This window comes from Aquila chrysaetos, chromosome 4 (genome assembly GCF_900496995.4).
Source record: "Aquila chrysaetos chrysaetos chromosome 4, bAquChr1.4, whole genome shotgun sequence".
Lineage (NCBI taxonomy): Eukaryota > Metazoa > Chordata > Aves > Accipitriformes > Accipitridae > Aquila > Aquila chrysaetos.
This window is the reverse complement of record NC_044007.1, coordinates 41,965,252-41,991,929: the sequence shown is the minus strand read 5'-3', so window position 1 is coordinate 41,991,929 and position 26,678 is coordinate 41,965,252. Positions and strand designations below refer to the sequence as shown.

General features: G+C 39.6%; 1 protein-coding gene across 3 annotated transcripts in view; it reads left to right on the top strand.

Moving 5' to 3' along the window:
• FAM110B (family with sequence similarity 110 member B) overlaps positions 1 to 26,678 on the top strand; it is a 116,203-nt gene that overhangs the window by 3,832 nt on the left and 85,693 nt on the right. The gene's annotated exons all lie outside the window — the stretch shown is intronic.

Here is a 26,678-nt window from a genome sequence, read left to right as displayed (position 1 = left end):
ATGGCAAAAGTAATTAAGTATACAAAGATAAGTGGAGAAAACAGGATAAAATGCATCATGGATTTGCCACAATTAGGTCATGGAAGACTAAGTCATATTATTACTGGTTAAATACTGAAAGTCCTAGACAAAAGGAGCAGAAGGCTTCAGTTCGGTGTGTGTACACCATGGCGGGCATGACACCAAAAATGACTAAATTGAGAAGTACGAGGCTTGGCTAAAGAATGGTGAGGTGTCTCCTGAAGGAGAAATTGTGACACCGTCTGCATGGATAAAGGAATTATTGCTCTGGATTAGTATTAGTGAGGGGCTGGTCTTTTTAATTCACTGTACTGGCTGAGATAACTATATGCAAAGGGTGATTGCTGATGAGGCAAAGTTAGGAAACCTAGTCAGCACCAAGCAGGGTTGGATTATTGCACAGGAAGAGCTGAATGTCTGTGATGACTGAAGCAATAGGAATGAGAGGAAGTTAAATAGCTCTAAAAGCGAAGTTATCTACAGAGTGATTATTAACAACACATCTGCTATCAGCTGGCAGGTCATCCCTTAAAACAGTCCTGGAGGAAAAGGCCTGAATCCCGTAGTCAAACAGGGGTGACTCCATTTGATGGTGGGCATGAAATGAAAGCAAATGTGATCCTCAGTGAGAGCTCTTCAGTGGAGGTAGGCAAGTTATTATGCAAGGCATTAGGGAGACTTCATGTCAAATACTGTACGTAGTTCTGGTCACATGTGTACAGAAAGTACTAAACTCTAGTGGAACACGTATAGGGACATCCAGGCTACAAAGATGGGGCATGAACAGTCTGGAGTTAGATGAGAGACCCAAACTTCAGCTACGCTGGCTTTTGTAGCTTAGTAAAGGCAGAGAGGGGAGATAGCAGCTGCTTATAAATTCCCTGGGGCAAATTCTTGGAGGAGAGGAAGGGTCGTAAACTGAAGGCTCATCCGTAATTTTGGATTAAAAACTTGACATACAGGAAGATTTTTTGATGGCTTGTTGAATGAATGTCAGAGTATTGTACATGGGGAATTTAAAATGAGTTTCCTAACTGTCAGATTTTGGATGCCCTCCCAGCTGTATGTCTCCGAAGTCCCAGTTTAGTGTTGTAAGTTTGCATGTGACTGTTAAGGAAATGGGCAGTTCAGGTAACTCAAGCTACCGTAACTTTTATGCTTTGGTCCTGACTACTAATCAACAGAAATACAAAGCACTTCAGTGAAGGAGGTATGATGAGCAGAAATACTTATTTTTGGGGAGTATGTGTTGTCCAGTCACTTGATGGTGAATGGAATTTATAACAAGTAAAAACCCCCCATCTATGGCATTAGTAGCTGCTGCTTTTTCTTCTTTTTAGCGTATAATGGAGTGGAATCAAGTATGAGTCATAAAATATTAAAGATAACTACAAATTAATATGCATGGGGCAGAAAATGCATAAATGAACGTGCAGGCTAGAGGAGGTCGGGATGGCTGACTTGAACCCATAAATAAATAAAAGGATTACGCTCTCCTGTTGAGTGTGTGCCCATATTTATCTTCTGCCTGATTTCATGCTCTCTGGTCTTGGGAGTGCTCTGTGGCACTGGCTGTGTCCTGATGTTTGAGGGCTGTGCTCCTGGGAACAGAAGTAGGGAGGCGTTGCCTGGGGACGGCCTCGGGCAGGCTCTTGCACTGTAGGTGAAATGCAGGACTGCTGAAGTCCCAGGGTGAGCGCTCCCAGCCAGGAGGATGCGTGCTCGTATGTGGCTTCGTTTTACAGGTGTAGTACCTCACCTAGGTGCTGGTGCTGAGCTATACGAAGGCCAACACAACCTAACTGCCGGTAACAAATTGAGGTATGAGATATCCCAGTTCAGACACTTTCTCTAGTAACTCTGTTGAAGACTTGTCTGGTACACACCAAAGAGCTGTGTACCTCACGGAAAGTGCAGTGATGGTGTATGTAGTTAGAAGGCTGCACTGTGTTGACTTGATGTGATCTTTGCTATAGCATCAGGGTCTGTCCATTTATAAGCTCTCCTGTACCTGGGCTTTGTATGCCCAGTCAAACTTCTGGAAGTTTTGAGATGATCCTTCAAAAAGGAAGAAGAATGTGTGTCATCTGTGTGGAGATATCTTGAGAAGAATCGTTGAAAAAATAAGGTGCTTTGAGTGTGTTTGTATATCAAAGCAAGATCAGTGTCTTGATACTGCTTTATGTCTACTTGTTTTGAACTTATAAGGCAGGTGTGTTACTTCCTTAGAGATAATCTGGCTGCAAACTCCTTTCCAGCGTAGTTTATTAAAAAACTGAACTATTAAATTTTGGGTGTTTGCTTTAAATGAATGTGTGTGTTTTCTTTTAAGAGGAGTTGTGTAATGAGCTCAATGTGTCAGCATCCCCCATAGGAAATAAATGTGAAGAGATTGTGTTGAGCCATCAAAAGAATAATTTAACAATCCCAGGGAAAATTGAATTTATTGTCTTGGTAGCTTTTAGCATGTATTATTAGGCTATTCACTATTGTGATTTTTCATTTGCTCCTGTTGCTCTTTTATATGAGTGTTGGGTGTATCATTAAAAAAGATGAGACTAGGGCTATGCTTTGCATTTGTATAACGTCTTTCACTTGACAGCCTTCAAGTTCCAACTATTAATGGATGAGGTGGAAATGTTATTTCAGATTTACAAAGGAAAGATTCAACCTAAATTCAGACAGTCTGTAGCAAATCAGAGAGCAGAGCACTTGTTTCCTCATGCTTTGCTGTGTTCTTTAAAAACAAAATCACTCAAATAATTTCCTGTTACAATTTGAGGTCTTGGAAAAAGTCTGCATTAAGAAATGGAAGGAAATGTTTTAAGATTTTATTGGACAGGGAAGATAACAGCAGCATTCAGTATTGTCTGCAGCTCAAGCAAGTGGAAAGGAATATCCTTTTTAATAGGTCAAGGAACTGTGTGTTTTTGGTAAGCATGGTCAGGCTGGGAAGCAGAGAAACGGATTGGAACAAGGATCAAGTGGTACAAGAGATGGAGGTAAAACCTGGAACATGCACATGTGAAAGAATACAAGAGAGAAAATGTGATTGCGAAAAGAATTATGGAAAGACTGTGAATGACCAAACTGGTGAACAGGGAAATAAAGGAGGAATGCTTATATATTACACATGAACTCAGTATGCACAGTAACTTGTGTTCAAATTAAATTGGAAAGCTCATGTTTTATTCATCGGTGTGATGTAACTGTGGGATATCTATTAGCTGGTTGGGGTTACACTGTTTAGAAAAGCACATTTTGAATTAAGACAGGTTAGAGCGAGGAAGGAACAAAGCAGAACCTTAGAGTAAACTGCAGGAGAACCTTTTAGATGTATCTGTAAATTACATGGTGTCTTGCATAGTTCAAAAGCAAAGGTAAACACAAGAATTGTGGACAGAAGAATGGGGAAAGAAAGGTTGTTCTGCGGCCTTCCAGTGGTGTAACTTTCAGATTTCTACATGGTGTGTTTTTGTGCAAATAAGAGCTGAAGGAGTGTCCTTCTGTTGTGAAAGGACCATTGGTAACAGTCGTCGTCTTTGTCCAGTACCTCTACACAGTATTAGACAAATCTATTTTAAATAACTGCCCAAATTCATGAGTGGACCCAGACCTTTGGATTTGTAATGACCTTTGCATGTTGTCTTTCTCTATTTGACAAGTTAATCTGTGCGTGTTACCATTTGGGAGGTTAGTGGGCCACTAGAAACAAAACTGTTTCCTGTGTATATATATGCATATATAGACATATATGCAGCTTAAACTAGGATGAAGGAGAATCATTTAAGTAATGGTTGGGTAGAGCAGTTTTGAGATAGTGATGATAATATACATTTTATCTGTACTTTATTTTAGTATATAAAAAGTAATATTGTTGTGGTCTGTTTGACAGACTGTTATTTCTCCTCCTGTCCACCTCCAGTGGTTTTAGACCAGTTTTTTAATCTCTTAATTAAGAACATCTTGTCACTTCCCATGCATGTGTGTACTTCAAGACTACATTTAGAAAAATTCAAATTTAATACTAAAATTTGTAAATTAGTCGTGTAAGTACAAATAGTTAAAATGTGAGATTTCACTTGTGTGTTGTATTTAATTGCAAGATTGTTATCTGTGTTCTTTTGCCTTTCTGAGCTGTGGTATTACTGAAGTCTATTGCTATTGAGTTCTTCCAGTGTGCTAGTTTTGGTTGTTGAATGATAATTGCAGTGAGTGACAATCCTGAATGAATTTAAATGGTAGGCAGTATAAATGGGACTTCATGGATTGCTCTTGCTTCATTTGGATAGATGTTATTTTCTCACTGAAGATCACTTGTGGCTGTCAGACTTCTCTCTACATAATAAAACTTGAATACAATATGTAGGGAGTGACTGATAAATGAGTTAATTCCATTAATTAATATCTGCTGATCAGAAGCTAGAATCCCGATTCTGTACCATGTGAGATTTCTGCCATGTGTTTGTATAAATGTTTGGGGAGTATCTGCAGATGTGAAGGTCTGCTCACTCAGATTTCCTGCAAGACCTCCACGCATGCTTTGCTGAAGGATTTCAGATGTTTTAATTAGTTTTTCCTTTATTTATTGTTACTGTGTTGTCCCCATCTCACAATGTTTGCTGTGCAAGTTCAGGGGGTTACTCCTATTGTAGTATTGGGTCCTATATCAGTAAATGAAATGATGCATATTAGGTCAAGCTTCAGAAGTTCTAGCTGAAGTGAATCCCCCAAATCTTTGTGGATTTAGGGCTATGCATTTCAGGTCTTTCCCCCCCCCCCCCTTGCTTCGTGTTTGATAGTCTGTGAGGAGAAGGAGAAAGTGACTCTAATAAAGTACAGCATATAGGAATGCACAATGTAAGCACTTGAATTTGGAAAGAAAATGTTGTTTTCCTCTGATCTTTGCTGTAATGGTTTGAGGTGTTCACTTGTGATTGTAATAAACAAATTTGTTTATTTAGAAAAAAAATCTTGGGTTTTTTTGTTTTTTTTTTTTCTGAAGACCTGTTTATTATAGCAAGTTTGTACTATCACAAAGTTTCTATTTTTGGAATGATGTATCTCTTTTTTTTTATTTTCCTGTTTAATTGAAAGATGATCAGTGTCATTTCTCTCTTCCTTCCCTCTCCATCCCCCTTAAAACAAAACAAAACCTTCAGTCCTTAAACAAAAGTGTCTTTGTTTTTACATTTGTTTTATGAAATCGCTTAAATCCTTTGGGAAAAGCTTTCCTCTCACAGGAAGAGGGAAGAAAAAAAAAACCAAAAAACTCCTAAAGCCAAAACCAGCAAGACTGCTACCAGACATCACAATGTTTTCCTATCTGAATAGTAGCAGACTGCATAAAAGAAGCAATTTCTGTTCTTAATGAATGAAAAGTGCAATTGCAGAAATGCACACAAATAGACATATGGCTTTCACTCAGCAAAGGTAAAATTTGTAGCATTCAGGGCAAAAATTTGCTGCGTACCTTTCTTGGAGCTTCTTTTGACTGTCTGTCAGGAGTGGAACTTTAAATGGGATATTTGAAAGCTCTGAGAGATGAGAAAATCAACTGTGCTCTGCTGGCCTTTCTGATTATTTATTTATTTATTTATTTATTTTTAAACCACTTATTCCTAGAAATCTCTTGGTTCTACATCTTTGGGCTGTTCTGACGGTGTGGCTCCAGTTGTGAAGCCATTTGTCCTGGTACACTAGGCAGATGTGTGAATTACCCTCTCCTGACCTAGGAACCTGGCAACTGACAGCAAAGATGAGTTAAGTGAGAGAATGAACCATAAAGATCAAGAACTATGTGAAATACCACCCTGTTAATTTGTCTGCATGGGCTTTATCCAGAAAATACACTAAAGAACAAGAGTACTGATGAGATAGAACAAGATTATTGCAGCAGACTTTCTCCCAAATGTAATAAAAATGCAAAATCAAGTCAGTGGCCTACTATTCTCAATCACCTGTATTATTATGTGGGCTGGAGGGATCAAGGATGAAGGAAAATTTTCCAAGTAAATGCTGAATGTGAATGAAAAAATAAGGAGGCCTCCCTTAATGCCAGGAGGTAAGGGCTTATTTTCTGCAGAGTAGGAAATCAGATGCTGGACTAAAACAGTGGTATAGGACCATCCTAGAGGACACCTTTGTAAGCATTGTACAGAGAATTTGGAGTATGGTGGCCTCCCTGGGATCCAGTGGCACCTCACATAGCATCCCCTCACCTCTCAGGCAGCTCTTGAATTTTGCTTGACATTCCCTCTGTTCGTGCCCTGTGTTGCCGCTGTCCCCCTTCTGTTCCCAAAGCCCGTGCTGCGTGAACATTTACATCCCAGCATGTGCTGGGCTTTGTGTTCACAACCTGTGCAATCGCTGTAGCTTTGATAGCGTGCAGCCGTGAAGCAGCTGTGTCCTCGCAACTGGCTTGTCCGTAGCGTGATGGTGAACCCGCCTGTCGCTTCCCAGACTTACACCCTAACCTCGTCGGTACTTGTCCTTCTGGTGCTTGGGGAGGGGGGGGGAACTGTGCACTCTGCAGTGCCTTCTGGAGTAGCGTCCTTACCACTCATAAAGACGCGTGTGTAGAGATGATGATATGGACGTTCACCTTGTATTGGAAACATTTTTAAGTGCTCCTCATGAAGACTAGACCAGAGAATTACAGGCTTTGGGGAGATAGAAGCTGAATTAACTCGTGCTTTGCTGGCTAAGCAGCAGTAATGTTTTCATTACTTGGCCTAAAATAGAATAGGCAAAAGCTGTAGGGAGAGGCCCTGTCCCTCAGCTATGTTGGGTTTAATAAAAGATAGGATTTCTCCTTCTAAACTCATTATCTAAGAACTGCTGCGAAGGTATCAAATGATGCTGTTTAGATTGTTGCAATCAACTAATTTGAAATCCATATTACTTCTGAATGACTGTTACTGAAAAGACCTTTCTATAAGGTGCCCTGCCCCAATATGAAACCGGATCCTCACACTCCACCTCCTACGTACGTCTTACTGCATCATGTGGGCTGCACTGCTCAGCCAGAGAGTACAGAGGGATAATTGCCTCCTGCGCTATCATGGAGGTCAAAATTAATCAAATGCTACTAATGACAGTAGGCTTGCTTTACTGCCGAATGGCAGGATGACATTGTATATTTTGGTCAGGGGGGATCAGTGGAGCTATGGAGTGGAATTGCTGCCCACCCCATAGACCCGTGCTCACTCTCCCAGTACCCTTCGTTCCCGCTTTGCTGCAGGGCCAAAATGTTTTCCTGGAAAACTCTGTTTCCTGTAGGTGTTGCAGCTGAGGTGGGACAAGGTGGAGGCTGGAGGGACAAAGACTGGTATCAGAAAAGCCCTGGCAATATATGCACCTAGTAATTGTTCTGTGGCTTAGGAGCGGACGTGGTTAGAGTTGTGGTGCTGCAGGCCAGTGGCGTGTCATCCGTTGCTGGGGTTTAAGCCTGAAGGAATTGCAGTGTGAGTTGGACAGGAAGGCAAGGAGACAGTTTGTATTATGGCAGTTGTGATTCGGATACTGTCTAATGCAAAGCTGACTGCTGTGAGGTTCCAGTCTTTCTGCTACGTCTTTCCCATGCCTAGAACTTCCACTAATTTAAAGTTGAATTTCTAATGAGAAACAAAACCTGTTCCTTAATCAGTGTGATTTGCTTTCATGGAATACTTCATTCAACTTAGTGCAAATTGTGAAAGCCATCTAGTATTTGAAGATGAAGTCAGCTGTTCTTGATGTTGAACCAGACTGAAGAGTGCTAGCAATCCCCGTGAAGTCCTCCTTCAATGAAGTGTAATTTGGTACCATAATATACTGAGCTGAAAGATGCAATAAAATAGTTCTGCACTTAGTCCTTTTTACAATTCTGGAGTTGCAACAGTGGGATTACCATTGTTTCCTTAATACCTTTCTCTTCTTTTTAGGCAATATATAGAACACCGAACTTTTAATATCTACTTTAAGTGTTATTAGAATAACTGATATGGTGGAGTGGAGAAAATACCCTCTTGTTCTTCTGTAGAACAGTCACGTGCCTACAACTTTTTTTCTTTTTTTTTCCTCCTTTATTTGAAGCTGTTTTGCAGAGTTACGCAGAGCTGTGCAGATCTTCCTAGGCTGGGATTTTTCTAAGGTCAATGTCAGAACTCACTTTTTCATACTTGCAAAGATTGCAGTCTTTGACAATGAGATATACCTCACATTCGTTCTGTTTATCTTGTTCATCAAGTCAAACAGCATTTACAATTATTATCCATGGTCAACTAGCTCATTGACATGGCAATTAATAGAAGAATAAACGGGAATGTAAGAAACTCTGTGGTCGCCACCCTACAAACTTCACTGGCAGTTCTAGTGAGTGTTCTGCAAGGATAAGGAAGAGGCAGAGGTTGGTAAGGATATGGAGGAGGGAGTTACAGTGCTAGAGTGTATGGCTGGGTTAGTTCTGGCTGCTGTGCTTTGTACCTCTGAAGGCTCCTGAGAAAAAAGGGAGTGTGCCGTTGGGTTGCTGTCCGGTGTCTCTCTTTCTTTTTAGTATTATCATGTCTTTGATTACAGCTTCACAGCCTTTGGCAGTTTAAAGTGTAGGAGAACTTCTTTACCCTGCTGTGAAATTACACAACGTACCTGCTTAATTGTTCTCAGTTACATGATGGTTTTTGTTTTAACCAATTCTTTTCTGACTTGGGAAGAAAAGGGATGTGTTCTTCGTGAAAAGGGATATATTCTACATGGAACCCTGTGTACAGCTTTCTCAGATGATTTAAAAGCACATTTTAAAACCGATCTGAATTATCTTGAATTACATAGTTGGTCTGCAGCCTGAATACATATGAAATGTAAAGTGATGTAAAATGAAGTTGTCTGGTTTATTACGTTGTCTGCTCATAAAATACACTAACTAGTTACAAGGGAAAAATCTTGGGGAAAAGATTCAAATTAAGTACTGCCTTACTGTCTCTGTTGTTACTTTTCTGTTGTTGTCTTAAATTTTTTTCAGTTAGAATTTTTCTTCCTTCTAACAATCTCAAGGATGTGTATTTAAACTAACCATTAATGCTTCATTTTTTACATCTGTAGTACTTTTACCTTTATGCTAATGTATGTAGATGAACAGGTCAGGACTTGACCTATATAATAAAAGTGCCTTAATTTACTCCTGTGTTCCAGGGTGTGGGTATTTAAATAAAAAGGGGCAAAAAAAGATGAGCTGGTGCCTTGTGCACTAATTGTAGCTGGAGACCGACACTTGTGAAAGGAGTGCAGTTGTCAAAACAGCCACCATCTGATGCTGTTTTTTCCCATCCCTGCCATAAAGACAGCTTGTGGAGACAGATCTGCAGCAAGGCAGAGGCCGAGGGCCTGGTCGGGGCAGAGGCTTTCTGCAGTCCTCCTTTTGGTCTTGATGGCAGGACGCGTGCATTGGGCTTGTCCTTGCAGCGGGGTGTGCCTCATGGCCATGCTCCCTGATGCTCTTGAGAAGAGGCAGCCCCTGGAAAGCGCTGCAGCTCCCTGCTATGGCCCAGGTCTGGGCTTCCTGCGGTAGCCCACGGTATGCGGCCTGGCCTGCCTCTCCCCTGGGATCAGGGCATGGTTGGCCTCTGGGTTGGACCATAGGGTCTACCTAGCCATTGCTCCTGGATCCTTTGCTGTCCCCCCTACCTCTGGTTCTGTGAGGGATGCTCAACGGGAGAGCTGCAGCTGACTTCACGGGCTGATGCGCCAGGAGCCCAACCGTGCAGAGCACTTGCAGGGCATAGTCGAGGCTTTGCATCGTAGATAGAGGGAAGGTAGCAATCCCTTCACATAAAACACCATGAGAATACACAAAACACCATTCCCAGGAAAATGCGCATGCTTGAGACAGGGAGACGGAGTTGACAGGGGAGCTCTGGTTTATGATTTGCACCACTGACCACGGGACTTGCAGCATTCCTCAATATTCAAGAAGCGTTATGTAGATGTCTGCAGGTAATCTTGAGTCATCTTGGAGACAAAAGAACGAACCCTCCTCCCTATCCCTCGGTATTTTTGCCATAACATGATGGTGTCCACATGTGTACACGCACGAATAATATTCTTTGTTTAAAAGTCATAAGTATTTCTGTAGGGACCTGATCTAATCTTCTAGATGAGCTTTCCCTTTCCGCAGCTGGTTTGGACCGAATCTGGGGAAGCAGTTACAGTACATGGTCTGCATCCAAAGGAGGAGCGTTGCTCCTCTGAGGACCGTTAGCTACGGTAGGAACATAGTTCTTAGTGGTGGGGCTGGGCTCAAACTCACGTCCTGCCCTGGGCTTTGGAGAGGTTGTCCATGTCTTCTGAGCTCTGGCGTTGCTTTCCCATGTCTTCTGAACTACAGCGTTGCTCCCCCATATCTTCTGAAGGGTGCTGAACAGACTGGTGACAAGGCAGTGTGAGGTGGGTGCCCAGTGAAATGTATTCTCTAGGTCCCTCTCGCAGGTATCTCTTCTAAAATACCTCAGATGCTTTTACTTTTCACTCCCTATCTGTCCTCTGAGGTGCTTTGTCTGGAAGTAGTTACTTCTTGTAGAAGTTCTTGCTGGTGGTATAAGATAACTTGGCAACATCTATGAGAAAATGGTTATATGGGGAAGAGGTTATTTTGAGATTTTTGTCTTATCTGGAGAACTACCAAAAGCTGGGAAGTGCAAAATATGTGTGGGGTTTTTTTTCCCCTGAAATTTCACACCACTTTTCAAAATAAATTCTTCTGCCTTTAAGTGGGTGAGTCCTTGCTCAAAAGCAGTGATTCCCAAATGTTCGTATTTAAGCCAAGAATAAAATCTTTTTTTATGCAATCTCTTGATTGCCTTTGAGAAAGAAAGAATTTAGTCTTCTTTTAGAGACTTTATTCTCTTTATAGAACATAATGAGTTTGCTTTTCAAAGGAAAAACTGAGAATTGCAGTGAAGATGCTCTGTTACATTTTTGGCTCGATTTTATGCAGGATAAAGCCGTTAAACAGTTTACTGTATTAAATGCTAAAAAGGATAAGTTATATAATTACCATGAACTTTTAAATAACCATTAGTGTTAGTACTTGATTGTGAGTAACAGCATACTGTAATAATATTCAGAAATTAGCGGATACAAAATAACTATCTGGGCCTTTCCTCCTCCTAAGCTGAAAATCAAGGATGTGGCTTTATAAGTAGGAAAATGGTTGCAGATGCAGTCAGATCTTTTAAAGACCTTTTTTGCTTTTCTTTTTGTTTATCCCTATTTGCATATCTTAATTATGTAAAAGTCTTCAGTTTGAAAGCTGAAGTGCTATTTTATTTCTCCAAGTATCTTTTATTATCAGCTCAGTGAGTGCCAGTTTTTAGGAGCTTGTTAACTTGCCTGTGACAGTTTCTTCATAGCTCAAATATGGCAGCTGATGTCCGACTGCTTTAAAATAATAATGAACACTACAAAATTCTTTGTATACTTAGTAACGTGATCCTGTAGCTTCATTTCAAACAAACAGGCATGTGTATGGTGTATGGAAACAAGTAAGTTCTCCCTTGCTCTGTGATATCTGTTGGTGGACTGCAGCTGACCCTTCAGGCAAGAAAAGTACCTAGTAGTAGAATATGAAGTGGTATTAAACCAGTCCTGATAGCAGTTGGCTTGTCATGTGTGCTTGAGGGGGAAAGGTCAGAAAATAGCCTGCAAACATTTACTTCCATTTCCATGTTAACACTTCGGTGTTAAATTGCGTTTTTATTATTGTCACTGTTGGCTAGAAATGGGGTAGGAGTTGAACTCAGTTTATGGATAAATCTCACCAAATTAAATTCTGCTCCACTTTAAGAGAAGCAGCACCAAATGTAAGCAAAATGTCTCTTGCTGTTTTGGTATTTAAACTTTTATGACAAAATGGCTTAGGACTGAAAGTAGTAGTTTCAGTCTCAGTGGAAAATGGAGACTTCTCAAAGCTGCTGCACTGGAAAGTATATTGTTCTCTGTGGTTCTCCTTTTTTTGTTGCACTCTATGCCAAACCTATAATCACAGGATTTAGAAACCCCTCCCCACGCACTTTTTAATAGTGGACCAATCTTTCCATGAAACAAAATGGGTCCATGGGCTTCTGAATGGCTGACATTCATTTAGTTCCCAGGTGCACCAATAGAGCTCCCAGTTAGAGACAGCAGGAATTCCTGAGGTCCTGAGCCCAGCTGGAAGTTTCCTGCTGTAGCACCTTACCTGACTTCGCTTCACGTTGTAGTATAAAAGTATCAGAAAAGATTGTATGAGGCAAAAGGAGATGGTAATTAAAGATGAACCTTGCTCTTCTACTAGTCATTTTGCAGCACCAGATAATTGATACTATTTTTTAAGATTATATCATTGTTAGGGGCATTCCATTGTGTTTGAAGGATTCCTCCTCCGCTCCTCAGTTTGTGAAGACCTTTACCAAGTGCTTAGACTTCATCAGTTAATCCAGGAATTTACAGAAAGGTAATGCAAAGTTCACAAAGTAGTGGTGTGGTATGACTGTGTCAACTTAAATTGTTTAGTATGTTCACAAGAAGAGGTTTTTTCTGTTTTCTTGTGCTTTTTTCTCACTGTCAAGTCCATTCCCAGGAATGATGGGTTGAGTGTACATGTGTGTTGCATCCAGATACCACTCCAGGCAAAATCACCGACAAACTGTGTGTGGTTATTGTTTGTTTTTGAGGAAGGCAGATACTCCACTTCCTAAGCCAAAAAGAAACTTTTCTCAGACAAAGCTTGATCTTTTTGTAAGTATTTTAAATCCCGTCTGTGTATTGCAGGTGCATGCTCAGACCACATGCTGCCTGGTGACCACTACCTCTGTGGACAGAAGGATTAGAATAGAGTTTCAGCCCTAATCCTGGGTTTCCTGTGCAGATTTTCTTTACAGTCTTATTCCTGTTTAGTTGCCTGTGTGTTAAAGAGCATGTTTTTATTTATACTTGCTCTGAAAAAAGAAAAAGGCACTAACAATGGTATTTTGATTTTTATTGTATTGATGAACTATGTAAAGATTTATGCCTTCCCCCCGCCACCCTGACTCGTCACAGGGTAGTAATTAGCCATGTGCTATGCAAATTCTTGCAGTAAAAGGAATTTGTTATCTGTTAATTAAAACTAAATGAGCAATTTTAGATTTAGGTTATTTCAAAGTATCTAAATTATTTAGGATTTGAAGTCTTCATTTTTTTCAATGAATGCTGTAGTCTACCTTTTGTTACTTTTAAACTCTACAGTAAATATATATGGTTTCTTTTGTGCAGAATGATATCCTGTAATAAAAACCCCACAGTTTTGGTCTTCCTCGGGGCTTGAACTGACCTTCAGAATTTTGTGAAATCTGAAAAAACATTTGATACCTTTTTTTAGCAGTCTTGCTCTTTCTATTTTTTATGATCCCTGCAGTTTTCAATGTGGTTTGCACAAACTGAACTGCATCTAAAATTTAATATTGGCCAGGACAAAAACCTGCAACTAAATTTGTTCACCAATATGTTTAATTTATCAAGAAGTCGGTAAAAGACTGTTTTCTCCTTACACAGCTCCTTTTGTTTATCCTCAAAACTTTTGTATTTAGAGAGCTATTTAAATAATTTGTCACCATTAATTAAAACATTATCTAGCATAGAAGGTGGTTTAAGCAATAGGAAAATTAGTTTCTTGGTGTTCTAAGAAATTTAAAGGAGATGTTTTTGAATTGTGTAGTAATGGCATATGATGGCTTTTTGCTTAAAGAAAAAAATACTGGAAGCATATATTTGTGGTGTGTTTAATTTTTTGCTAGGTTTTCATGTTTTAATTTCAGGTTTTTTACTAGTCTATTGAAAGACTGGTCTTGGTGCCCTGGTGACACCTCTGAGGGTTGGTGTGAAAATCTAGAAAATCTGAAGTCAAAACTTTGGAGGTTTCAAAGCCTCTTAAGTCAGTAAGATTTTTTGACATGGAGATGGACTTAATTTAGATTTGTAATAGCATCCTCTGTAGCGGATGCTACAACAAAATAAATCTGTGGTAAGACATACAAGAGAATGTATGGAGGTGAGTGAAGTTACAGGGCTGCTGGGAAAACTTCAGCTGTTGACAATTTCACTGATGTGTTTCTGCAAAACGATTGCCAGTGTTCCCTCATTCTCACTACTCAAAAAGATGCTTAAATGAAAATTAAGCCTGTTTGGAGGTACTGCTAATTAGCTTTTGTGTCCCACATTGAGGGAGCCATGAGCTGCCCCCCTGCATGGGGGGAAAGGGAGGGAAGGGAATTCTTCCATCTCCGATCCGTATATTTGTAATCTCCTACTGTTATTGTTCAGAGGCCTAAAAAATATATTGGATTCTCATTCAAAAAGAAGAATGAATATATGTTACTGTAGGAACAGTGTTTTAGGTAGTTTAGGCAAGAAAATAGCTGTTGTATAAAAATGCCTGCATAAGTGTAGAGTCTTCCATTGGCATGCCTTTGAGACAAATAAATTTGTTTTCTATACAACTGAGTGCTGGGTTTTTTTCGATTCTCATAGAAGCTCAGCAGTAAGCCTTGAGCACAGAATAAATTCTTTATCCTGTGTGATTTGTGTGTATTTGTCTTTCAAATCTGTTTAACAAAGTAGTGCAACAAATTTAGGATTAGTGACATGCTAGTTAGCTTTGCTGAAGGAGGCTGGGGCAGAAAAAAAGGGGAAATTCACATTTTTTTGCATTAGGTATGATTAGCTGGCACAAAGATTAGCTGTATCATGCATTTCTTTTCAAATGGTTCGTGACCTCACGGGTGCAAGGAAGTTGTGATCCAGCTGTAGCAGTATAAATTTGGCAAAGAAAATAAGTACGGGTTTTGTGCAGATTTGTATATTGGCAGTAAAATATTCTCAGCTCATGGGCTTTGCTTTTACCTCTCACAAATGTAAAAATAATGTTGGTTTAGTGCCAAGTGTCTGTTGTTACACATGCCTGTTTGTATTTTAGTGCTCTTTACTGCTTTTATTGCCTTTATTTTTTCTCTGGATCCACTCTGACACTTATGATATGGACTGCTGTTAATACCAGCTTAAATCAGGTATCGCTCGCAAAAGTTTCTGATACGTTATGAGTTTTAAATTGCAGTAACATGAATCTGGACTGTAAATCCTACCTTTAATCTAGGCTTATTTGGTTAGGCTGTGTTAAATCCATTCCTAAAAATACTCAAGCTTTTTTGGTTTTTTTTATTATTTTCATTTGGGATCAAATCTCTTTGAACTGTGTAGACACGCACCTGTGCTCATTTTAATCCCTGTGTAGTTTCATCAATTATCACAGCAGGCAAGAAGAAAATCAAATTGTAAAATGCTTTTGAAAAGTAAATACATTCAACCTGGGGTTCAGGTTTCTGTTTTAATCAAACATCATCTGTATTCATGTTCTTACACAAAGCCGGCTAAGGGAGGGGCATGAAAAGCCTTTTTTTGTTTTCATTGTGAAATACCTGTTTTGAAGTGCTCTGGTGTACGATGGGTATAATATGTTAGTGTTTGCAGAGGAAGGCTGTGGGGTGTGTGTGTGTGTGTGTGTATACGGATTTTTTTCTTTTAAGCTGGAGAAAATCTAGGTCAAGAGATTTCATTCTTATTAATAACTTAAGGCTTTATTCAACAAAAATTATCCTCCACGGCTAGAAAGCTTCCTGACTGTGGAAGCGCTGGTGGGGAAGGAACTCCTGCCCTCAAACATCGATGGGAGCATTTCCCTTTCCATCAGGCTGTTAAAACGCTCACCTTCCCCCATGTGTTTTTGATTGCCACCATAAAAGCTCACAGGGGCACACGCTTCGTGTTTTTCTCAGTGCAGGGCTATGCTTGGGGCCGGGGACCCTCGGCGTTTCCCCCTCCACGTTGTGCCTGCTTTCCAGCCTAGGCCCCACGCTGTGGCCCCAGCCTTCCAGCGCTGCCTCCACCTCCTGACCGTGGGTGATCGCATTCCACCCAAAACAGGTCTTGTGGTGTTGCTGTAACAAACTCCGGCCACAGGACTGAATTTTTTTTTTTTTTTTCCTTTTCGTGAAAGCATCCCTGTCAGCAAAATAAGTAAATAAATATGAAAGCTTGCCAATTCTTGTTTTAATTCATTGGGAGATACTAAAACATGAAATCTCTCCCTTGGCCTTGTCCAGCTTTCCTGCCTCTCTTCCTCAGCAGTCTCTGCCATGTGTGTTTAGCTCCGCAGCACCAGCGCCTCGGCCCGGTGTTAAATATGTAAACAGGAAAAATTGGGAAAAGTGCTGTTAAATATGTAAACTGGAAGAATAGGGAAATTCTTGGCTCTTTCAGCTACAGTAATCTACTATATTAGAGGTTTAAACAAACTTGGGGAAAACAGTTGTTACGAAGCCTTTAATTTTCCCTTAAACTTCTGTGTCACCCTAGAACCAAAAGCAAAGGTAGTTAAGTTAGGATAATTAATCATGGAACAACTTACACAGGGGATGTAATGAATTTTCCATCAACTTGCAAGTTCTGTAAATCAAGATAAGAGGCTTCTCTAAAATACACTGTTTGTAAGCTATGGCTGCTGTACTTGACAAAAAAATTAGGTTAAGTAAGTTAGATGCCATCTGTGTTGGCATCTTGAAGTTGTTTCTGGAGTAGTTCCTTCAAATGTTAAAGTTTAGAGAATTAGTCTGTATTTCCATGTCTAACACTGTATCAAGCAGTGCAAACTTGAGGCAGAAAAGGTCATTTTAAGTTGAAAAGGTTGTGTTCAGGACTCCTGTATTGACACTTTCCTTTTCTCCTATTCCTGCCCAAGATCTTGTGAGAGAGGTCGGAAAACCTACCCATCTGCTGCTACAGGACCTGCCAATGGTACCTATCTGCCCTGCAAAACTTGGTTTTGTGCTGACAAAAGGCAAGGAACATTACATTTATCACTTTCAGGGGAAGTCTTCCAATGCGTGGAGTTGCAGGTCCCAACTTCCCAAAGTGAGATGTGCAGAAGCCTTAGACGTTGTAGTCAGCCCACGGTGACTAATATAATTGCATCTTCTTGAATAACTACTGTAGATGTGAAGCAGACTTTGAAGCAAGTCATTTGACACCCACACAGGATGAAATTATAACATCCCAAATAAATTGCTATGTAGTGTAAGTGCTAAAGTGTTGTCAATACAAAGAAACTTTGTTCCCAACAATTCTTCGTATGTTGAAAATCGCTTGAAATTTGCTGGATTAAAAAGTTAACTTGCGTAGTTAGGTTATTTGCATGTAAAATGAGCAAAGATTATCAAGATCATTAAAAACATAAAACACAGGAGAGAAAAATGTCAAATGTATTTTAAGTATACCTGTCAAATTCTGTTCACATCCCACATATTTTATTGTAACTTTCACAGTTAGTGACCAAATGGTGACTTTTGGTGTACTACTTTTCCTTTGAAGTGTAATAAAATAATCATTGCATATTTTGTGGCAAGAAAATTGAAACATATTCTGCTTGAATTGCATCATATGAAACCCCTCAGCAGGTTCTGAGGAGGCATGCTTCTGAAAATTTATCCCCCTTTTTATTAGCACACAAACATAATAACTGGAAACTTAAATGCATTGTCTGTACAGTGTGAAAATGTAGCCGTAGAAATGATAGCACTGCAGTAAAGATTAAGGTAGAAATCTCTTTAGATGTTGGACTTCAAAGTTTGTTCCTTTTGTCTTTAGTGCTTTTGATACTTAATTTTGTATGTTACACAAGCACCTCCTTAGATGCCTCATATATTTGAGCTTACAATTCAGAATATTCAAATTCAATGTTTGGAGTTTAATACTTGTTTGGGTGCCTGTCTTTGTAGATAACTTGCACAGAATTTTCTGCAGGAACATCAGCATATCTGATATAGCGAATGTTACCAACTTTTACAAGGGAGAATGCCATATTGACATTTTATTAGTCTGGTGGAATCATCAAAATGTGCATCATTAGGGATATGTCAGTGCCTCCAGTGAAAAATATGTAATTTGATATACAAAACTGGTGCATGTATTTTTGGAGATCTTTTTGTAACCCAAATGACGAGCATTATTTTCTTAGCTGTGAGATCATTGAAATTCCAAAGATTAACCAGTGCACATGTTAGTGGTCCATCTCTATTATTTAAAAAAGAATTGCTAGGTAGTTTCAGAATGAGTGACAGGGTAGGATGATCTCTCAATTGCCGTTTGGCTTCAGGGTAGAAGAGAGACCTTGCTTTATGGACCAATGACGTGCAACTGGCAAGTTGCAACCTCCCATGTGTCCTTTCTCTTCCTTTCTGACTGCTGCTGTGAAATAACTGTCTACTTTATGAATTCTGTTCCTATTTCGAAAGCTTTTTAAAAATATTGTATGCTCTTTCCTTCTTCCCTGACCTCAGTGCTGTTCAATGAGTACAAGAGTTATCAAAGGAAGACTGTGCACGTGGCAGCCTGTGGAAAAGCCCTATCAGCTGTCTGTGGCTTTTCATCCTGCATCTAGTGATACAATGCGACTGCCTGATGTCCTACTTGGTATTTTTTATTTTTAAGGTATAAGAAAAGTGTCAAAAGTTTATGAGTTGTCAGAACAATGTGAGAATATAGCCTCTTAAGCTTCTCTCCTGGTCTGACATTTGACAAAAAAGTGGCCCAAATCAAGGTCAAACTGATGGAGGTATTCTGCAACTGTTGCTACTTTCATGCCTTACCATAGTGACCTGATACAACGTTGCTAAGTGTTTATAAAAGAAGCAGTGAGTGGCCAAGTCCTCAGAAAGGATGTGTAAAACCTTCCGATTCAAACTGTTGATTTATACTGCTCTTAGCGTTAGTAGTTGGTTTGGCTGCTTGCCCCTTGCCTGTGTTTGCCAGCTTCCCGCTACTTGTAGCGGAGCAGACGCTTGGAGTCGCTTCCTCTGGGGTATGGAAGTGTTGTAGCACTGCACTGAAGTTCTGGGTAGTAATAATTTGTACTTTCATTAAAATCTTTTAACCAATAACCAGATTTTGATAACTAGCTTTAAAACAAAGAAAAGTAAACGATCATGGGATCTTTTGTATTTTTTACTTCTGTACAGAATTGCCTCAAATGGCCTGTTTCTAAGCTAGAGTTGCATCAGTATATGAAGCTGTTCTTTGCTTCTCAAAATTGTGATGTGCAGCACGAGAACGTTATAATTAAATGCCTCTGATGAAGGTAGACTTTGCAGAGCTGGCATGTTGTCCTTGATCCCTGCTTTTGTAAACATATACTGGGTTGTCCTAAGCACTGAGCCCATGGCCTAGGGGTGGGCTCCACTACTTGTGGCCCAGGGAGGAAGGCTTTTGGTAAGATGTCCTGTCTCCATGTGTTGCTGGGTGTGGTGTAAGGATTCCTTCTGCAGCCTCATTAAAGTTGGATCATTGATATCCTGTACCCAGCACTCTTTTTTCCTGCAAGTGTGATTATCATTTTACTGTTCCTGTCAATGAAGATAGTGAAATATTGAAACAGGTCACAAAGGGAGGCATTAAACTGCTTGTGGTTTTTTGTAGTCCAATATTAGGTATATGTAATAAACAACAGTCATACTTTAATGTAGTTTCTAGCAAAAGTTTATAGTGTGTGTACTCGGGGGTGTGTTGACCTGACCCTCCTTGAGTCCCCAGCTTGGTCAGTAGTGTGGGGTCCTAGGGTACTCCCCAGTTATATACTGTCCCGGGGAGCTCCCCGCCTTAGGTCTGATGCAGACAAAACCTGGGTGTGAGAGCCAAAAGAGTTGAGGTGGGCCCCCCAGCTTGGCTGGTGACAGCGAGTAGGACTGACCACTGCAGCAGGCAGCACATCTGTGCCTGGCTGAGGTCTGTACGCTACTATATATTGCCCTTGTACCTGGGGTTTTTGCAGTGTTGGTATGTTTTATAAATACTTTGGCGCTCATTCTCTTGTGCTTTGGAAAGTCAGTTTTAGAAATTATCTCTGATGTAGGTCCTCTTTGTATGTTTGACCCTGTGGCCTGACCCCAAGTCGAAGCTTTGCATATCGTCTTATTCCCAGCAAAGTGGACTGTGGGGTTTTTTGAAGCCCAGCTGTAGAATTAGTATTTTCTGTTATGGATGATGTATCTGTTTCATGTCTCTTATTACTAACATTTCATTTGTTGTCTGATTTAAAGTCTAAAACTGAGTTCACCTGTCTGTATCCTTTCCTCCTCCAGCTGTAAAACATCTGAAGAGAAACAAATACAGTTGAATAACCAGGAACCAAGTTAGTCTTCCTGGTTGTACTGAGCTGTGAAGAGGGAATTGACAGTCTGGGTGTGATGCAGGGTAAGCAAGTGGCTGTCCTCAAGTGAATATAGATTAAACTCAATTCTTGCTACTTTGGGGTTTTAATGATTTGCTGATGAAAATTCTTTACCTGGAAGCTTGCATGTAGAAGTGTGGGCTGGAGAGTCTTTCAGGCCAGAGGAAAATTTGCCTTTGCAGGCTGTAATGTCCATCTCTGTTTCAGTCATGCCTAATGAAACAATAAATTGATGACTTGTTTCCCTCAGCTGTTTCCTCCTCCCAGTTGTTTCTTATTTCTTCTGAACTGCATAACTTTTTTTTCCTCTGTGTTTGCAAATGTCTCATTATTAATAATTTGTACTTACTCTAGTTCTCAAGCTTATATTGTAAATTCAGTTCTTGTTGCGTTGGCCAGTGAACAAACGAAGGTGGCCTGAAACTCCTCCAAAACGTGTGCATGACTCGGTGTTCAGTAACCATCTGGTACTTTCATACTTCCTGGTCTTCCCATAGATCTGATGAAAGTGCCGTACTGCCTCTAGTCTTTCAGGTACTTTGGAGAACCACTCTTGCAGTTCCCTGGCATTGTTCCTGGCAAAATTGCTTGGGCAAATATTACTTCAGCACCTAACTGTGTCCTGAAAACCCGAGAGCTTTCTTCATCTGATCATTTAATGGGATTGGGTGTCACTTTTATTGTTTTGAATGTGGGTCATTGTCCCTTGGTCATACCCAAGGGGGAACTAATACATCTCATGTGGTATGGTAGTTCAGTACCAGGATAGGAGGCTTAGGACTGCCATGTCTCTTGCACAGCTTGCCTTATGCGGATATGGCAAGATGAGGGGAAGATCAGAGGCTACAGCAAATTTGTTTTGTAATTTGCCTAAAAATCCTACTTCTCCAACCGTGGCTGGATTTGCAACAAAAACAATCATGAGTCCAAATCTGTTGAAGGCATTAAGTAACGTTTGTTTAACTTTGATGTTGCAAAGACTTTTGAAAGTGTCTATGCATTCCAGAGTATCTTTCTTAAAATGATACTGGTGTCGCTATTAAAAGCCAGAGAGAGGTGTCACCCTTGTCAGGTCTAAAATCTGTCTCATGCATAGTTCATGCTTTTAGTTCCGTGCTTTTGTTATGCTTAGTAGAGTTCCAGCTCTACCCATTAAGTGCTGCTAATTTTTGTAAAGTTTGTTGTGAGAATGCAGACAGGGTAGTGTAACATACATGATTGCCTCTTCAGCTGCATATAAGTACTCATGTATATTTTCATGAATGTCTTGTCTTAATATTTCTGCCAAATAGCAGGCAAAGATGTTGATAGCATATGGTTGCTTCTGATGCCTGTCCTAAAGTCAAACCAATTACTTAGCTTGTAACTCATGAACTACAAAGTGGTTATGCTTTCCTGGGGACTGTGAAAAATGAATAAAGCTAAATTGCAAACTCAAAAAAAGGACAGTTCGGAATTTGGTTTACTTCAGGTGTTACACCCAGGACATCATTAAGAAACCTTTATATTTTGCACATAACTTTACGATAGCGTATGCTGATACTGGATCATTGTATGTTCCCTGGATCATTAGTAAAGACTCGGAGAGTACACTGTTTTTTATAAATGGAACTCTTCAGGGCTGTATGCAAGTCTTCAACCATTTTCAAGACCTCCAAGTCATGAATCTCATTGGCATACTTATATTGGTATCCCTGAATGACAGATTCTTAATTACTTTAATGATGCCCTTTTTAGGAGCTTAATTGACTTCTTTTAACTGCTGGAGAAGTCACCAGAAACTCTTACAAAGGGTCTCTTCTTTTGCCTTAATTTCAACTTCTGTAACCTATTTTATGGTTCTCTGTAATGTTTATAGTAAGAAGGCAGCATGTTATTTTTCTGTTCCCTTTCACAGGGAAAGCTTAAGAGACATCATTATTCTGACTGAATTTCCTAGTCATATTTACTTAAAATAAATCATGGTACCAGGCCCCTTTTTAAGCCTATCTTCTCTCGTCAATTGAATCATTATACTTGCTTTTCATCATATACCTTGTTTTCCTTACTGCTTCTCACAGCCTTTCTTTCGAACTCTTAGCTCAGCTGTTGTCACCAAAACCAGGAATGTTCATAAGCATGCAGGCTTTCTTCTTTCAAGTCCCTGGGCAAGAGGTGTACATTCACAGAGACTGAAGATGGTAGGAGATCGTACATTAGCATATAAACTCAATTCATAAATTCCCAGTTGCAGTTTTTAGTTGGTGGTACTTGAATTGTGTTTGTGTTTTCAGGTGGAGAGTGCTTTCAATCATCTGCTTTTCAGTGGAGTTTCTTGAAGGAATGGTTCCCCATGACAGTTGTGTCTATCCTCTTTGATAACTACCTATCTTAGCAGACCTAAATCTGACTGCTTTTTTGTTGTCATTAATTTGCTTGGCATCTGAGTGTTGTTCCTCAGGTACACAAAGAGCGTGGCAGGATGGAAACCCATCAGGTCCATCCATGCTGTTGCTTTGTTCAAGTACTGTGATTTCCCTGCCTTCAGTTGCCCTCCAAGACAATTTCTTCCTCAAGAGACACACCATCTCTTTTTACTCATCTTTGGACTCCTGTTTTACTGGGCTGCCCACTGATGCTTAAGAACCCTAATTATTTCCATCATAATGTCTATACTTATTTTCATTCATTTTTTTTAACTCTAGAAAAATAAAACCCATCCTGCAGAACCAGGTAGCATGCTGGCCAGAAAACCTGTTTTTCTGTGTTCCTTTTTTTTTTTTAATTCCTTTTTTTCCCCTTATTATACTTCCATGACTGTTTGTGATTCATTCCAAGAAAGTGCTAGACGTCCATTAAAAAGTTCCTAGAATAAATGCATATTTTATCATTTACCTTTATAAATTTATAAGAAGTCCAGTGAGAAGGGTTGGAAGGACAGAAGCACTGGTTTTGTAAGTAATCATATGATTGCATTAAGGACTCCATTTTGTTTTCCTGATAAATGGTGCAACAGTGCATGTGGATCATAAAATGATAACTTGTCTGTACCTGATGTGAGTATTTCCATGGACACAGAGTGCTTAATCCATAACTGATACAAGCCTTAAATGAAGCCCTCAGTCTTGGAGACTAGAGAAGAGAGTATCTGAGAATGTGGACAGAAAACTAATGATGGTAAAACGAAACTCTGCTTTGTGTCTCTTTTCTTAGATATGTTTTTCAAACATGCATACATACACACCAGCAAACTGGACTTGGTAATCTGCTTCTAATTGAAGCTTGCTGTCAGTATAATTAACATTTAGGAGATTAATGTACCTTCTGCTTCTGTAAATGTACTGTAACCTTCCCTGACAGTATATAGTGGCTGGATAGCTTTGCTGATCAGAGTCTTCTAGTGAGATGCTCACAGCTGCAACAATAGTGGTAGTGAAACTGTGAGACTTTTAAAGACGTTGCTACCTTCCAGTTGCCCAGTTGATGTAACTCTTGCTTGGGAAAATTAGCAGTATTTTCATCAAACTTTGTGGTGAGTAAGGCTCTTCTTAGTTTCTTATAGGTGTCTTACTTTGCGATGAAATTTATTATTTTTGGTCTAAGTTGGGGTGAATTTTTTTTTTTAACAGCTTTGTATAAAGTCAGCAAATATGAAAGTTAAGATTTCCAGCTCAGAAGTAAACCCTCCAATATTGACAATACTTATGCATTTATTTGCCAGCAAAGGTAATACAGAGTAATGCTTATTGTAACACTTTGTGAAGTATGAACATGTTAACATTAATTGTGTGAAGCCTGACGTCTGATTTTTCTGGATTTCTTTAATTTGATTCCTCCATCTTTTCAGTGGTTTGATGTTGAATAAGTAAGCAGATTACACCTTAGTTTTACTGTTGTTTTTAATGAAAACATGTCTGTCTACAGGAGTAGAAACTGCTGGAATTAGTGGATATGGCCCCTTTCTAACAAAACTCCACTAATTAATGCTTATGAAAATCGTGTTGTCTAAATTGACTACACCTTCTAATTTATGGTTGATGTGAGTTTTTTGCCTGAAAGCTATAAAGAAGTGAGAGTAGTGACTCAGCACATGTGAAAATTTAGGGTCTGCATTAAACACACTGAAATTTTTTGGCACAATATCCATTGGTAAATATTTCCTTGTTTCTAGTTATGTGTACAGCTGAGATCTCCTATACCGCTTCTGCTTTGTTAAATATCTTTATTTTCTCTCAGGATCTGTGCTCTGTTTGGCTGCAGAAAGCATTCATCTCTCTTTTGGCACAGAAAGTATATCTTATTTGAGTAGCTAGATTCTTCCAGCTGTGTAGTTTCAGTTTCCTGACTTCAGTTTCTCCCCAGTGACAGTGATTAAGGTAACGCCTTATCAAAGCATCAAGTTATCAAACGCTTGATCGTCTGCTGCTGAGTTTCCATATCGGCTTATTTCTTTGTCAAGAAATCCTACATTTTAAAAGACCTTAGTTTGGATTATGGAAACCTCAGGGTAGACTCGAGTGAGGTTTGAAGGTTTTAGATCAGTGCCTTTGGGATTGTTAGAATAAGAAGCCCATTCATTCATTCATTCATGGATCCTTCCGAATTAGGTTTGGCTTCTCTTCCTTGAGATGTGTATTTTTGTAAGTATTAAAACTTTGATTTCATACTTAGCAAGAGAATGAAAGAGAGGAAGAACATAGTATGTGAGGATGAAAACTCCTTTTAGAAAGAAAGCCCAAAGAATTGTTGATACTGGACAGCGAAGCAGGAAACGATGTGTGTCATACAAAGGCTCCAGCTTGTTGGATAAAGGCTGAAACTCAGGATGTAGTCTATAAATACAAAACAGTTTCATAAAAAAAATTTTAAAGTGCAGTTCTGAGTGCCTCAGAGAAGCTCACTGATAACTGTGCAGCTACTTTAATATATATATATTTATTTGTGCACATGCATATACACACATACATTCATGCTATACTTTCTTCTTTAAACATGAATATATTCAACTTTGTGACATGTATTTCCTGTAGGAGACTGGTTGCATTACCAGCACCAGATGCAAATTTGGGATCTACATCCCATATTCTTTGCAGACTCTAACCCAGCAACTTAATGGAAAAGCAGAAAGTAAGGGACTCCAATTTCAACAGGGCAGAAGGGGTGGAATTCCTGAAGCCTAGTATTTTCCTGCACAAAAAGACAGAAACTTTTTTTCCGCAGTATTTTGTCACAAGGTTTTCTTTTTAAGCAGTACATCTAGCAGCCTTCTAGGGGTTTTGGGGGTGTCTTCTGTCCTGAGCAGTTGATAGTTGTAAAAATTGTCACTCAACGTGGAGATAAAAGTGCTTGTACCTGAACTTGCTCAAGCTGTTGGCCAAGAAACATGGCTGGAACAGATTTATTAGCTGCAATTAGTGGCCATGTTCCCTTTTTTCCCTCTGATTTGTTGAATATGAATTTACAGGGATTTTAAACTATGAGTTGCTGTCATCCTTTTGCTTGCAAAGTTGCTTTGGTTTTGTAACTGAAATGAGTGTCAGTTCAGAATTACTGCTTAAAATACAGTGATTTGGAATATCAGAATAACCTGTAATAATAAAAGCGTGGTTTTGGTTGGTAATCTGTTGAGCTTTGTTGTACTGAACAAGGCAAGGTTGGAAAATATCTCTTTTTTTCCTCCCATGTTTTTAAAATGCTGTTTATTTTTTTTCTTCTTTCACCAAATATCAGAATAACAATACTGCAGCAGTCCCATAATAATTGAGTAGCTGTAATGCTATGTCACTCTGAATATGCTTATGCCTTCATATTCCTTTTGTTATTTTTTCTAATTTATAAGCACTTACATGAAGGTGCCCATCTGTCTCTGAAATCCCTCCATTGTTGCTTGTTTATTTTGTACCGCTGTTTCAAAGGCAGCCAGTCTCCAAGACGAAGCTCCATCCACCCACCCAACACAAATGAACTCTCGTTTTAGGTGTACTAATGTCAAGACCCAAACTCAGGCAGGTTCCCCAAAGACTGGGAGTGGGGAAACCCAAAGTAATTGATATCTGATGAATACTGCTGCCCTTTTGGTGTGTTAACTGTATGAGACAACAGTTTTCTTGAATTTGTGCTTAAACAGTTTCTGGAAATATTTTTTGATATTTTTGTTAAAGGAACCTTGTGTTTCATCACATGGTCTGTAACCTGATCGCAGGTTTCTAGAGTGAGTAACTGATTAGAAAATGAAAATAATTTGAAACAGCTCGGAAATGTTTGCTTAACAGAAGCTGCTGTGCCATCTGCTTGTGCCAGTAAGGGTGCTTGAGCACATACTAGCAAATAAAACCAAACCCCAGAAATCTCAGGTACCCGAGTACTTTTCTTTTTAGAGTATTATGATTAGAGCTGATCTTACCTGAGG